Raw genomic sequence first — 15,464 nt, 5'->3', positions numbered from 1 at the left:
CACTGCTTTAAAACAGTATTTGCTCAACAATTTCTGTTACTATCTTGAATGGAGTTTTAACCTAGATGGGTTTAATTCAGAAAACTCTATGGAAATAAACCTCGAAAGCATTGTTATTCAAGAAAACCTTTGAGATACAGCTGCCTAGGCTGAATTCCAGGTGAGATGGAACGAACTAAGCGGCTATAAGCAGTGTCCCTGATGGTTCAGGAAACACTGGAGGGGCAAGGGAGGCCCTGGCGCTGGGAAGGTTCCCCCAGGGACCCAAATCCCACGGCCTCACAACTTCTGGTCACTGAGCTGATCCAAGTCCCCAGAGCAATTATTTGCATAAAATATCCCTCTGGTTAAAATCTCCAGGCTGTTTGCTTGTTTAATGAAACTGAATGACCCTGTCCTGGGAGAAGGCTGGTGGGACAGAAAAGGTGGTGTTGGTAGTAGTGATGGAGACATCTCTCACGGGAAAGATTCTGATCTTTGACCCGCTGATTATTTTGAACTGAAACATTTGAGAAACAGCAGATGAAAGAAGGGCTCTGACCTCCTGCTTCCCACCTAAAAACAGGTCATCGATTTCCAGTGATAAAGTGCCCTCTCCATACGAAGTAGAGAATATTCTTATTGCCTGAGACAGAGTCAACACAGAGATGGATCATTACAAACAAACCTTACTAAAGCTACCGTTATCTTCCATTCGTTTCCCTCATAGATTTATCTTCTTGCAATTCACTGCCCCTAGAAGCATAAATTTCTTTCCCTTTGTCCTGTTTCCATACTCTTTCACTCTTCATTAAAAATGGTATATAAGCTCCATTAAAAATGGCCTAACCCCATTGGGTTTGGGGTTTTCATTTTATTTCTGTGAGGCTCCCTCATATGGATATAAAATAAACTTTTATCTCCCCCTAATATGTTTTTTATTTGTGTGTGTGTTGGTGGGGGAATGGTGGTGGTGTTCCTTTAATCTGCATTGTCCCAGGAACAGAACACAAGAGGGTGTGGAAAAGGATTTTTCCCTCTCCTTACAACATCTTTTTTTTTTTTTACAGCATCTATTGACTCTTCTTTATTCACTTGAGTAAAGCTTGCTCATGGAGCCCCTGCAGCTCAGGGAAATTCGAGCTCTGGTCATTGTAAAAGTAAAAAGAAGAAAGCTCCATGTGTTAGTTTTTTTGGGGAGCTTAAGATTTAGACTGGTAAGTTTAATGAGTAAATTAACCTTGTTTGGGATGATGGGCCCTTTTGAGAATCTGATGGAAGCTACAGACTCTCTTCCCAGAAGAACCCAGTTGTGTATAATGAGGGTGGGTGGTCCCTCCTTATTGCATTCAAAGGCATTTCTTGCTAATTTATGGGAGATGATCAGGGAACACTCCCCAGGGCACTGTGGGCTTAGGAGGAGGACTCTAGCTGACACCTCATGTCTGGGTCCATGGCTCTTCATATGTTGGTGTGGGCCTCAACCAGTAGTTCTTTAGAAACTTGAGATGTCCCTGCAGTAGCTAAGGAGTGGTTATCAGTCCTTTTCAAATGATCTCTTGTCTAAACATTTCTTTAAAAAACTGAATTGTTGTGAGTACTCCTCCCAGTAGATAAAAGAGCAGAAATTGTAACTTCACCTTGCCTGCCCACTCCAAGATGTCTTGGGCAAGTGTCCTAGTCTCTTTGTTTCTCAGTTCTCTCATTTGTAAAACTGGGGTAATAATAGTATCATCAAATAGCATTGTTGGGAGGATCAGATAGGCTAATATGTGTAAAACTCAAAACTGTCCCTGGTACCTGGTAAGTGTTGTCTAAATAGCATTGATTTGATGGTCAATGGACTCAGTGATTTCTAAGGTTCTTTCCTGCTCTAAAAATCAGAAAAGCTACCTCTGTATATTAATCTACTACCCTATTGACATACTTTGTTTCACTTAATTTCCTGAATAATCCTGAGTTGGATTATATTGCCTTGTTAGAAGAGAGGAGGCTGAAGTTGAATAATTTGCCTAAGATAACACAGTGGTTGGTTCAGTCTCAAAGATGACACAGCCAATCTATCAGGGAAAAGAATCTGAAAAGAAATACACATACACATATAACTGAATCATTGTGCTGTTCACCTTAAACTAACATGATACTGTGAATCAACTATGTGCTGTGTGCTAAGTCGCTTCAGCTGTGTCTAACTCTTTGCAACCCCATGGACTGTAGCCCACCCAGGCTCCTCTGTCCATCGGGTTCTCCGGGGAAAAATACTAGAGTGGCTTGCCATTCCCTTCTCCAGGGGTTCTTCCCGACCCAGGGATCAAACCCGTATCTCCTGCGTCTCCTGCATTGGCAGGTAGACTTTTTACAATTGAGTCACTGGGGTAAAAGGAACAAATAATTCAGTCTTGAAATGCCTACATACTGGATGATTCTGACTATACCACATTCTTTAAAAAGCAAAATAATGGAGATAATAAAACACTGGTGGTTGTCATTGGAGGCAGAGGAGCAAGGGATGAACAGGCAGAGCTCAGAATGTTTTTAGGGCAGTGAAACTATTCTGTATAACACTATCAGGATAAACATATACTTTAATATATTTGTCCAAACCCATAAAATGTACAATATCAAGAGTGCACTCTAAGGTAAACTGTGGATTTGGGGGTGATGATAATGGGTTAATGTTGGCTCCTCCTTGGTAACAAATGTACCATTCTGGTGAGTGATGTTGATAATGGGGGAAGCTATGCACATAAGAAGTTAGAGGATTTATGAGAAATTTCTGTACCTTCTTCTCAATTGTTACAGGCCTAAAACTACTCTAAAATAAAAAGTCTTTAAAAAAAAAAGATGACACAGCCAAAATGCTATGTCATTTAGCACTAATCTCCCTAAATCACAGACTGTGAGAAGTTATTTTCAACATAGAGAATAAAGGGTTAGAACCCGAAGAAAAAAGAAAGCTTACACATCAATTAGGAAAGAGCAAGGAATTCAAAGTGTATAAAATGAGTGGACAGTGGACAGTAGAAGAAGAAATCTACATACATGACCAACGAATCTGTGATAAATGCCAAGCCTCACTGGCTATCAGCAAATTCAAATTACAATGAGAGTGGGAGGGCTTCCCTGGTGGTCCAGTGGTTAAGAATTCACTTTGCAATGCAAAGGTCACCGGGTGGATCTCTGGTCCAGGAAGATTCCACGTGCCATGGGGCAACTGAGCCCAGGTAGAGCCCGTGATCTGCAAAAAGAGAAGCCATGCAAAGAGAAGCCCACAGACCACAACTAGAGAAAGCCTGTGTGCAGCAACAAAGACCCACCATAGTAAAACAAACAAATAAATAAATCTTTAAAAATAATGACACTGAGAAACCATCGGATAGACCATTTGAAGTGCTGGTGAGGACAGAGGGAAATGTGACTTGTCTCTACTAATCTCTCACTAGCTTTTAACTTCTCGTATGACTGCTGTAAAGTTCCATGATACTATTATTTCTGATTCTTTGTATGTATATTAATTAAGCTGTGTTAGGTAGCAAGGAATCGTAGAGGAGGAAAAACTTTATCTACCTTCTTAGTTTCTGTAGTTGCATTTTCAAATTAAACTGGCAAAAGACTGATTAACAGGAGGAAAAAGCACACACATTTTCTTTGATGTTAACTTATATTTTTATGTGTACACAAAGGACTTTATAGATAAAAATAAGGACCCCAAGGGGTGCGTAGACCTGGAGGCATACACATCATTTTAACAAAGAGTGATAAATTGTGGAGATGCAAAGAGATAAAGGAAAGGGGTTTAAGTTAGGCTTCTAGAGGTAGTAAATATATGGGAGAAAGCAATGAAAGATAAGGGTTATTTAGTAAGACTTGTTTATGCAGACTTATCACCTCCATCTGTAGTAATAAAGGTGATTCTTCCCTCCTGGTACGGGAAAGGGGTACACCTTCACAAACAGAAACTTCTGCCCTGTTTTTAGGTAGATAGAGAGAGGCTAGAGAGCTTTTCCTACAGCTGCCGCTTCTCAACTGCCTTCAGTTCAAAATAATTCTCATGCCAAAGTGATATATGTTAGGGTGTATTCTCCAGATTCTTCCCAGAACATAGCATCTGTCTAAAAATAGCACAAATACCTTGATTGCTCCCTTAAAGAGAAGTGGAAAAGGAAGCAATCTTAAGGTTGGATTGACAACTTCCCATGTGCTTCAAGGCTCCAGGCTCCTTCCCGCTCTGCTCCTCTATCAGTGTGTTAGCAATGGTCTTCATTGGGATAAGATGGCTGCACCAGCTCCAAATATCACAGCCTGAGTAACAAGGAAAGTAGCAGGAAGTTTAAACCAGTCCCTGTAGTTGTCTCCCTGCTTTTTCTTGGTCAGGGCTGTGCCACACCACACCCCGTTCAGTAACTGACCAAGGCACCCTGGATGATCATGCCTGGCCATGCCTCTTTCCCTGGGAGGAACCACACTATAGGCCTCTGTTCCGAGGACATCCACAATGACTGTCACAATAGAAGATCTGTATTTTCCCTCTATGGAAGTTTAGGATTATCAATTCTCCCTGGTGTTCTGGGTAGAAATAGATAACTCTAAACCTCATGTTCTTTAATTCAGCTTTGGCTAGAACATTTGGTTGAAGCAGAAGTATTCAATAAAAGAAACCTGAGTGAATGGGAATCCATTAAGCTTTAAAAATTTTTCAGTTGTTTCCTTCTATGCCCTGCTGAGTGTGCATGCTCAGTCATGTCCGACTCTTTGTGACCCCACAGACTGGATGTAGCCCACCAGGCTCTTCTGACCATGAAATTTTGCAGGCAAGAAATCTGGAGTGGGTTGCCATTTCCTTCTCCATCTTTATTTCTATATCTTCAGTTAATTAGATGCTGTTCATCCAGACGGAGGAGCCTGGTAGCTGTAGTTCATGGGGTCGCTAAGAGTCGGATACGACTGAGCGACTTCACTTTCACTTTTCACTTTCCTGCATTGGAGAAGGAAATGGCTCCAGTGTTCTTGCCTGGAGAATCCCAGGGACAGGGGAGCCTGGTGGGCTGCTGTCTATGGGATCGCACAGAGTCAGACACAACTGAAGTGACTTAGCAGCATCCTAGAATGATTTTATAATTTTCTTATATTTTCTTTTATTTTCCATTTCTCCATCTTTCTTACCCTGATATTTCCTTAACTTTATCTTCCACTCCACCTACTGAACTTGCAATAAAAATTAGGCTATTTTTTTGATCTCTGATAATTATTCTCAACTCAAAAATGCAGAGTTTTCTCTACTATTGCTGATGATACCCAACCATAGAAATGTGTGTATAAATAATTCCTTACCTGATTATGTTTGGCTGGTTCATTTGTTTTGGACCATCCCACAAAGGCAATTTTCCTCCATCTATTCATATGGAAGAGTCAGGGGCTGAGAAGCTGGCTGTTCGTGTGTGAAGGAGGCTGTGGCTGGTATCCCCAACAAGAGTGTTCCTGGCAGGAAGCCAGTTCTTTCACTCCACATGTCAGCGCATGGAGGTCTTTTCTCCAAAGAAGTACCCTCAGAGGGAGTGGCCCTGGGCAGTGACAGCCTGTCTGCCAGAATTCTAGAATGTACTGGACAGACAGGCCATCCAGTTACTCCTTTGAGGAAGGGCTTGTTGCCCCCAGCTGTCAGTTGCTTCAGAGTCTGTCTCAGTTGTAGGGAGCCCTTTACCTCAGGAGCAGCAGCTCTCCAATGCCTGACCAGGGAGAGAACCTGCTGTCTGTGACTGGACTTGAACTTGAGCGGCAGGCCAGGCCTACTCACCATGAAGAGAACAGCCTGGCAGGGAGCTTCCAGGTCCTTCAAAGTCCTAGGTTTAACTCTCTGTTGAAAGTGACCATTGTCTCCTTGGGGACTTGGTAAATGCTGAGTTCTCTCTTGCAAAACTTATAGTAGCAGTCATAGCAGATATTGTTGATGCTACATTCCTTCAGGGCTCATATCTGCCCCTCTGTGACCCCTACAGCAAGTGCCTGTGGCCTCAGGAGCTTGTACAGCATAGGCAAGAATGTGTGGGGCAGCCCTCATTCAGAGGGGCAGGAGTGGGGCCATGACTGAGGCTTCTGGCTCACCAAACAGTCAACTGGGAGGGTCCCAGCAGGACAAGCCCCTGATGCCTCCTGCTATCCAGCAGGTGCTTCTGGGGATCACCGCCCAGATACACTGCTGTCACTTTAATCCTTATTTCAGGGTCTGTGTTTGGGGGAGCCCAAACTCAGCCACAGTGAGTCAGTAGCTATTCAATGGGCACCAAGTTAGATGCCCTGGACAACTGGCTTGATGCTGGTCATGGGCATCCATTCTGATTGGCTGTTGATTGTGAGCATCCATTCTGAATGGCTATTGCTGGAATCAGGGCTCTGTGCTTAGTGTGCTGGGTATCCTATCACCTCTGCCCTGTGGAACGGCCACATATCACCAGGAAGCTGCTTGTCTTACCTCATTTCACAGAAGGGGAAACTGAGGTTCCAAACATTGCTTGAGGTCACAGAGCTAAGAAATTGAGTCTGTTATTGAAATTCCACCTTTTATTTCCAGAGTCCATTTTTGTTCTTATTTTTTTAAATCTTTTAGCTGCACTGTTTGTGGGATCTTATTCCCAGACCAGGAATTGAAAATGGGTCCCCTGCAATGGAAGTGTGGACTCTTAATCACTGGAAGTCCCCAGTGCCCTCTGTTCTTAATATGGAAGTCTGCTTTGCCTGTCCAGAAACAGATGAAAAGTGATTCAGAAACAATATTCCATGAATATTAATAGTGCTTCCAAGACTCATTTATGAGTTATTTTGATATGCAGAAGAAAAACAAACAAACAGACACCATCATTTGAAGGAGAAAAAAATCCCAAATTTAAAAGTAAAAGGTGGGACACAAAGTATGTTAACACTTCAGTGGGACAAAAGAAGGTCATATTGGATTAGAAGGCAAGGGGGATTCAAGGGCCATTTTGGAAATTATTGTTTTCCCAGGATTTGATCTTCCAGGGCTGTTTTTAGCCCAGTTTGGATTGCTGTGTGATAGAAAAGTCTAGCAAATGGAGTGAACAGGAGTCAAGAACAAGTCTCGGTGACATCCTGGCAGTAGAAAGAGAGGCAAGTCAGTTTCCTTCATTTCTCATCTGTTAGTAGATTTTATGGAGGTTCCGATGAGTTGCAATTTCTTGGAGAGCTTTGAGACATAATACGACAGATGTTAATAGTCTACAATCTTGGATGCTTTTAATCTAAGTCCTGGGGAGCAGAATAAGTGGGATACAATTGTGTCACCCTGACATGTGTGTGTACAAATGAACATCGGCATTCCAGATCTTCTTGGTGCTTGATCTCTTCCCAAAATATTTGTTAAAGAGGCCTTTCAAATTTGAAAGCTCATCAAAATAACCCACTCGTCTTTGAAACATAAACGCACTTGGAATTTGGTTTCTATGAAATTATTTAAGAAATGGCTGTGTGACTATTTCTGAAACAACATAAAAAAGGAAATACAGACAGTCGGTAAACTCTTTAGATGTTAAAGTGTCTTTTTTCCCCCTCTTTAACCAGACTCTGATTGTGAGAAAATAAACCTTCAAATATAAACATTCTCGAAATCAGAAAATTGTACACATGAGCTGCTGAAAACTGGGTTTAAAACCAATTTTCCACCCTCTTTTTGAACTCCTGACCACTGAAGATGCAAAGGGAGTGAAGCTGTTGGACATGGTGTGCAGATAGCCACACAGCTGCCCACGCACCCTCTGGAACACACTCGCGTGTTCTTAATGGTAGGTTGCTAATGCTAACTATGCTAACTCACTTCAGTCGTATCCGACTCTGTATGACCCTATAGATGGCAGCCCACCAGGCTCCGCCGTCCCTGGGATTCTCCAGGCAAGAACACTGGAGTGGGTTGCCATTTCCTTCTCCAATGCATGAAAGTGAAAAGTGAAAGTGAAGTCGCTCAGTCGCGACCCCATGGACTGCAGCCCACCAGGCTCCTCCATCCACAGGATTTTCCAGGCAAGAGTACTGGAGTGGGGTGCCATTGCCTTTTTTGGGGGTAATTTTCCATTCATTTAATAAATATTTACTGAAGAGCCTATTTAGTGTCACTTATGCCTCTGAAGTTACAAGTTAAATATTAATAAAATGCTCCAGGTGTAATTTATCTTTGGCATGAAAACCATCACAACCAATGAAAGATAAAAGGTGACATTCTAGAAGCTTAGAAAAATGGGATACTGAAACAAGAAAGTTGATAATTAATATAAATTTTATTTCTAAGTATTCAGAACTCATCTAATTTCCCATATCATCTTGGGGAACAAGGGCTGTCTGCAGTAGCAGTTTCGCAGGCGGGTGGATGCCAGTGCCACACAACCTAATTTAAAATAATCAAGTCCAGATGCCATCGCCAAAAAAGAGGTTTGCACCATTCACCGCTGTGACCTGGATCATATTTCAAAAGTGTCAAATCAAAGCTGTCCCACCAAAGCCTGATTTCTTAATGAACTCCTTATGTGTTTCATCTCTTGAATACAAAAAATGGGGTATCCGTTGGGGAGTAAAATTCAAATTTACAAAAACAAAACCTGTGGGTGTGATCCACTGTGAAGCACACCCCTCACAGATGATCTCCTCACTGTAGAGCTATTTACTGCTTCATTAAGATGCTTTTATTTTAAAAGCCACATCTGAGAGGCATCATAATATTCACAGAGAAAAGGGACTATGAGGTGAAGGGAATCTCATTTAAATCTCAACATTAATGTCTTTAAAAAATGCAGACATTCTGTCATGTCAATCCAGTGTTATTAACAGCAATTTTTTTTTTAATTTTAACATTTCTGTATCTTAAATACTTGACCTTTTTCTTGAAGAAAGACTCAAGCCAAGAGGGTGTTTCTGAGTCCTTACTAACTATGTTAAGCTGTCTGAATACTGAAGAGTAAGTTTTCTTCCTTTTGGAAAAGAGCAAACAATAATTGTTCCTTGAGGTGAATGTATATGTATATATATATACACACACACATATAGATATAGTAGTGTCATCAGTGTTTAGAAAATAGCAGTCTCCTACCTCAGGCTACCAGTTCATTATGGTCTTTTCTCAGAAAGATGAAGCCTAAAAGCCTTGAGAAGTACTTGTCCAAGAATTCAGGGAAATGGGGCTCTGGCTTATATATGCCTCTAGGACACTGAAATCAAAGTATGAAAACTCCATTTATTCATTCATTCAACCAATAATGATTACAGAATGCCCACTCTATACCAAGGCCCAGCAGTAGCTCCTGTAGCCATGCAATTCAAGTGCTTCATTCTGCTTTCCATGTGCAAAATCTTTAATAGAATTTTCAGTTCCAGAACAAGAAAGTGTAGGCTCACTTATCCCTCATCCACCTCACTGTCAAACAACTAAATAGCCTGGAAATAATCCAACAGTCATGAATAAAGGATTCTGAAAGCTGCAAAGAAGAGGTTGACTAGTTAGAGACCTCAGGACTGATGATGTGGTGAGTTCCTTTCTCTCATATGCCTCATATGGGGCCAGAGAGACCTGAAACCTGGAGACACTAATGTACACAGACATACAAACAAACAAAGGCACTGGCCAAAGAATCAGAAAGGAGAAACCCAACAGAGCCAAAATGGGGCGGGGGGTGCTAACTCCTACTTCACAAGGGGCACGTCAGAGGTCTCCAATTGCCCTCAGAGCCACACTGGAACCCCTTCTCCACCTCTTCCTCTGAGTACTGGTGAGTAGACTGATCCACTGCAGGCAGCATCAGCACAGCCTAGCTCTGCCCTCCACCCAATGGCATGAGAAGATCCAGGCCCAGTGGCTTCAATCTCTCTACCTCCCTTGGCTGAAGGTGGCCTTTCGCCTCTGCATGCCCCAGGAAAGCAACTTCAGGCAGCACCTGTAGGGACTGAGCGAGAGCCACATAAATGCCAAAAGAATGAAGCAGACGAGAATAGAACGCCAAGGGCTCTGAAAACTAAATGGTCACTGGACTATAGCCTACGAAAATAGGCTAGAACCTAGATATTAAACTTAGAAAGGGTGAATGTCTAATAAAATAGATTTAAAGAGCACTTATAAGTCCCCTAATATAATAACCAAAATGTCTAGGATACAATAAAATTTCACTCATCACACTGAGAACCAGGAAACCAACACTTTTAATGAGGAAAAAAAAAACTCCAATATTGAAATGAGAAAAAATGCCAATAATGAAATATTTGACAAGGATTTTAAAAGTTGTAATAAGAATGCTTCAATAAACAAATATGAACTCTCTTAAAACAAATGAAAAAATAGAAAATCTCAGTAAAAAAATAGAAACTACAAAAGACAGCCATATGAAAATTACAGAACTGAAAAATATAATAGCCAATATTAAAAAAAAAAAGCCTCAAAGGGCAAACTCAACAGAAGAGTAGAGATGACAGTGGCTAGAATCTGTGAACCTGAAGGGAGGTCAATTGAGTTCGTGCAGTATTAATGAAACAAAAAAGAGACTGAAAAAAATGAACAGTGCCTCAGGGATCTGTGAAACAGATATGGAACTAAATATATAATGAAAAACTAGAGACAAAAAAATTAATTAAAAAAATCTTAAAAACAATCAGAGAGGAATGGTGTATTAACTCTACAGGAGGACCGAATTAATGACTCTCGATTTCTGAAACCATCAAGCCAGAACTTAGTAGCACAACACTTTGCAAGAGATAAAAGGAAAAAACTAAATGAATTCTATATCTGGAAGTTCATAGTATTTGATAGAACTATGAGAGATAAAATCAACAGGAACACAGAAGACCATCAGCCTAGTGGATCTAACTGACATTTATAGAACACTGCACCCAACAATAGCACAATGCTCATTCTATTCAAGTGCTCATGGAACATTCATCATGACAACCATGTCCTTCCTAGGTCATACAACAAACCATAATGAATTTAAAAGAACTGAAATCATACAGAGTATGTTTTCTGTCCACAAGAAAATCAAATAAAAAGTTAACAACTGAAAGACAACAGAGAAATTTCCAAATACTTGGAAATTAATACACTTTTAAATAATCCATGGGTCAAACAGGAAGTTTCAAAAGAAATTTTAAAAATAAAATTAAAAATTGTATAAATGAAATAAAAATACAATATATCAAAATTTGTATGGTTTATCTAAAGAAGGGCTGAGAGGGGAGATTTGTAGCACTAAATCTTTACATTAGAAAAAAGATAATATATCAATAATCTGAATTTCTAGCTCAAGAGACTGGAAAAAGAAAAGAAAACAACAACAAAAAGAAAACAGAAAGAACAAAACAAACAAAAAGCAGAAGTCATTGAAAATAAAAGCAAGAGAGAAAATTAATGAAACAAAAACTCATTTGTCAAAAAAATCAATAAAATTGGCAAACTTATTGACAAAGATATAAAAAGAGATTATACAAATCACCAATGTCAACATGAAAGAAGGGTATCACAGTGGATCTTTCAGGCATTAAAATGATAACAAATAAATACTACAAACAACTCAATCCTCATAAATTTGACAGCTTAGAAGACCAATTCCTTGAAAACCACATACTAGTAAAACTAAGCAAGATAAAATAGATATATGAATAGTCTTATAATCATTAAAGAAATAGAATTTGTAATACACTTTCCTGAGAAAGAAATCCCCGGGTTTCAGGTATTTTCAAATACAGAATTTCTACAAACATTTAAGGAATTAATAACCAATTTTTATAAACTCTCTCTGGTAAAGAGAAGAGGAGGGAACACTTTCCAACTCATTTTGGAGTAAAGGCAAATATGCCCACTACTACTGCCACCATTTATTCTTGTTTTGGAGATCCTGGACAATGCTATAACGAAAGAAAAAGAAATAAAAAGTATAATCTACTTGAAAAAACAAAAGAACCAACAAATTATTCAGCAAGTTTTCCAGATAAACTTACAAAAATCAATGCTTTCTCTACACCAATAACTGACTAGAAAGATAACAAAAGTAAAATACAAATCACAATAACTAAAAGTAAAAGATATCTAGAAATTACCCAAGACACCAAAAATGCCTCAATGGGAAAACTTAAAAACTCAAAGGAGATTGAAGATCTGAATAAATACAAAGACATCCCATTCTCTTAGAACAATTCAATGCTGTAAGATATTGATTCTTCCTAAATTAATCTATGAATGAAATGCAATATCAGACAATTCCACTTGGATAGTTTGAGGAACTCAACTAAATTTACTTAAAAACATACATGAAGGAATAAAAACCTGCTGCTGCTGCTGCTAAGTCGCTTCAGTCATGTCCAACTCTGTGCGACCCCATAGACGGCAGCCCACCAGGCTCCCCTGTCCCTGGGATTCTCCAGGCAAGAACACCGGAGTGGGTTGCCATTTCCTTCTCCAATGCATGAAAGTGAAAAGTGAAAGTGAAGTCGCTCAGTTGTGTCTGACTCTTAGCGACCCCATGGACTGCAGCCTACCAGGCTCCTCCATCCATGGGATTTTCCAGGCAAGAGTACTGGAGTGGGGTGCCATTGCCTTCTCCGGAATAAAAACCTATGAATGGTGAATTCAATTTCAGAGAAAACAAAGGGTGAATGTGTGCTGTCAAATAATAAAGGTAGGTTAAAAGACTATAATTTAATAAAGACAGTGAAATTGGCATGAGAACAGCTGAAAACAGCAAAGGAACATAGTAACTTAAAGACTGACACTTGCTTGCATTAGACTTAATATAAGATAAAGTATAAAAATAAATTTAAGGGGAAAACAATAGATTGCTTAGTGAATGATTTTGGGAAACAATCTCACCATATGAAGAAGAATAAAAATGAAACTGGACTCCTACCTAATCCTGATACAGGGTTAGCCTTCAGATGGATTAAAGACCTAAATATGAAAGACAAAGAACTGAAATCAGTGGGGAGCTAAGAGTGTTGAAAAGTCCTTAACTAAACTTCAAAAGCACAAACTAAGGGAAAAAGAAATCAATAGCTTTCATTACATCAAATGCAGGCAGCTAAGATACAGATGACAGTAATACAACTGCATGAAATTGTAAGGGCTTGTTACTTGGCATAAACTAAGAACTCCTAGAAGAATAAACAAGTGGAAGGTAGTAATTCAAATAAAGAAATGAGGAAAAGATATGTAGAGAACATTTTCAAAATAGGAGATCTTAATGAAGGCTGATAAATGAGGAAATGGGGCATAACAATATATAGACAAATACTTGGTTCTCTAGGAGAAATAAAGAGGAAAAGGTTTAAGTGGACTGCCTCTCTTGAGAGTGTGGCTGAAGGTGGGAACAGTTGGTAATCCTTCAATATAATTTGATTTTTAAGTTTTAAAAGAAAAAGAACTAATGTCAAATAGCCTCATCCATATCTTTCAAAAAGTTAAAGGAAATGTCTCACTTAGAGTAATCTGGTCAGTAATAATTACACTGAAAATGCTGCATAAGAACAAAAATTTTTTAATAATTTCAAAAATGATGGCAACATACTGTTTACAAAATAGAAGGATTTAACTAGGTAAGGATAAGTGTTTGACAAATAAAAAACAGGTCTAACAAATCTTATATAGCAATTAAATATATCATGTTTTAAAGATATTTTTGGCATATTACAAGAACACAAAAATACACTGAGCAGAGAAAATTAGATTGCAAATGAAATAGGTATGCATGCAAAAGTTAGAGTGTATAGAAATCAGTTCAGTTCAGTCACTCAGTCATGTCTGACTCTTTGTGACCCCATGGACTGCAGCATGCCAGGCCTCCCTGTCCATCACTAACTCCCGGAGCTTGCTCAAACTCATGTCCATCAAGTCAGTGATGCCATCCAACCATCTCATTCTCTGTCATCCCCTTCTCCTCCTGCCTTCAATCCCTCCCAGTATCAGGGTCTTTTCCAAGGAGTCAGTTCTTTGCATGAGGTGTCCAAAGTATTGGAGTTTCAGCTTCAGCATCAGTCCTTCCAATGAATATTCAGGACTGGTTTCCTTTAGGATTGACAGATTTGATCTCCTTGCAGTCTAAGGGACTCTCAAGACTTTTCTCCAATGCCACAGTTCAAAAGCATCAATTCTTTGATACTCAGCTTTCTTTGCAGTCCTACTCTCACATCCATACATGACTACTGGAGAAACCATAGCTTCGACTATAGAAGCTTTGATATAGAAATACAAACCAATAAATGTTTGGGGTGGGGCAATAAAACAATGGTAATTTATTCTCTCAGAGTTCTGGAGGCCAGAGTCCAAAAGCATGATGTTGGTAGGTCTGCACTCCCTCCAGAGGCCCTGGGGGAAGATCACCAACTTTCGGCAGCTGCTGGCCATCCCTAGTATTCCTTGGCCTGTAGCTGCATCACTCTTATCTCTGCTTCTGTCTTCGTGTCTTCTGTCTCATCTCCCCTATGTCTCTCTTCTGAAGATACTTATCACTGGACTTAGGTACATCCCCCCGACCCCTTTTTTTCCTAAATAATTTGAAACATTCACAGATTCCTGGAATTAGGATGCAGAAGTCTTTTTCAAAAATTAATTTTTAAAATTGAAGTTTAGTTGATTTATAATATAGTGTTAGTTTCAGGTGTATAGCACAGTGATTTGTAAATGAAATAAATCTTTTATTTCTAAAGTACTTTATAGTTTCCAAAGCATTTTCCTTTTGAATTTGAATTAATATCAGCTGAACATCACTCCAGACACCTTACTCTGGAGATAAATATGTATCAGTGAGAGGGGCATCTAAGATTCTTAGGAGACTCAGACACATATCACCAAGAGAGAGAGCACAATGAAAATGTGATCTTGCATGAAAAGATGTGTGATTTCAGATTTGAGCACATAGATGTTGGAGCCCAAATCAGATCAGATCAGATCAGTCGCTCAGTCATGTCTGACTCTTTGCGACCCCATGAATCACAGCACGCCAGGCCCCCCTGTCCATCACTATCTCCTGGAGTTCACTCAAACTCACAGAGCCCAAATACCTGGATTCTATCTAGATTCTACCTCTTTCTGTCTGTGTGATGATGGGCAGGTCACTCCACATCTCTGTATCTCAACTTTCTCAACCATAAAACATGAAGTCAATAATCCCCACCTCATAGGATTTCCTTGAGGATGAAAAAGAGGTTAGAACAGAATCTGGTACATTGTAAGCCTTCAATTAAGGATCACTGTTTTCCTTGGTCTGATTTCTGACAACCAGAAGGCCTTTCTGACAACCAGAAGGCCAAGAAAGAGCCTTCTGGCCTTCCCAGGGTCTTTTCCCTGGTAAGGACAAGGAAAGAAGGAGGGGGTGTTGTTGGGTCTGGGTTCTGTACACACTAGTACAATTTTGTCATGTTTTATTTATTTATAGTATTTATTTATTTTCAGCTGCTCTGGGTCTTTGTTGCTTTGCATAGGCTTTTTCCAGTTGCAGTGAGAGGGAGCTACT

Source organism: Bubalus bubalis, chromosome 3 (genome assembly GCF_019923935.1).
Source record: "Bubalus bubalis isolate 160015118507 breed Murrah chromosome 3, NDDB_SH_1, whole genome shotgun sequence".
NCBI lineage: Eukaryota > Metazoa > Chordata > Mammalia > Artiodactyla > Bovidae > Bubalus > Bubalus bubalis.
The sequence above is the reverse complement of the archived record's forward strand: the minus strand, read 5'-3'. Positions refer to the sequence as shown.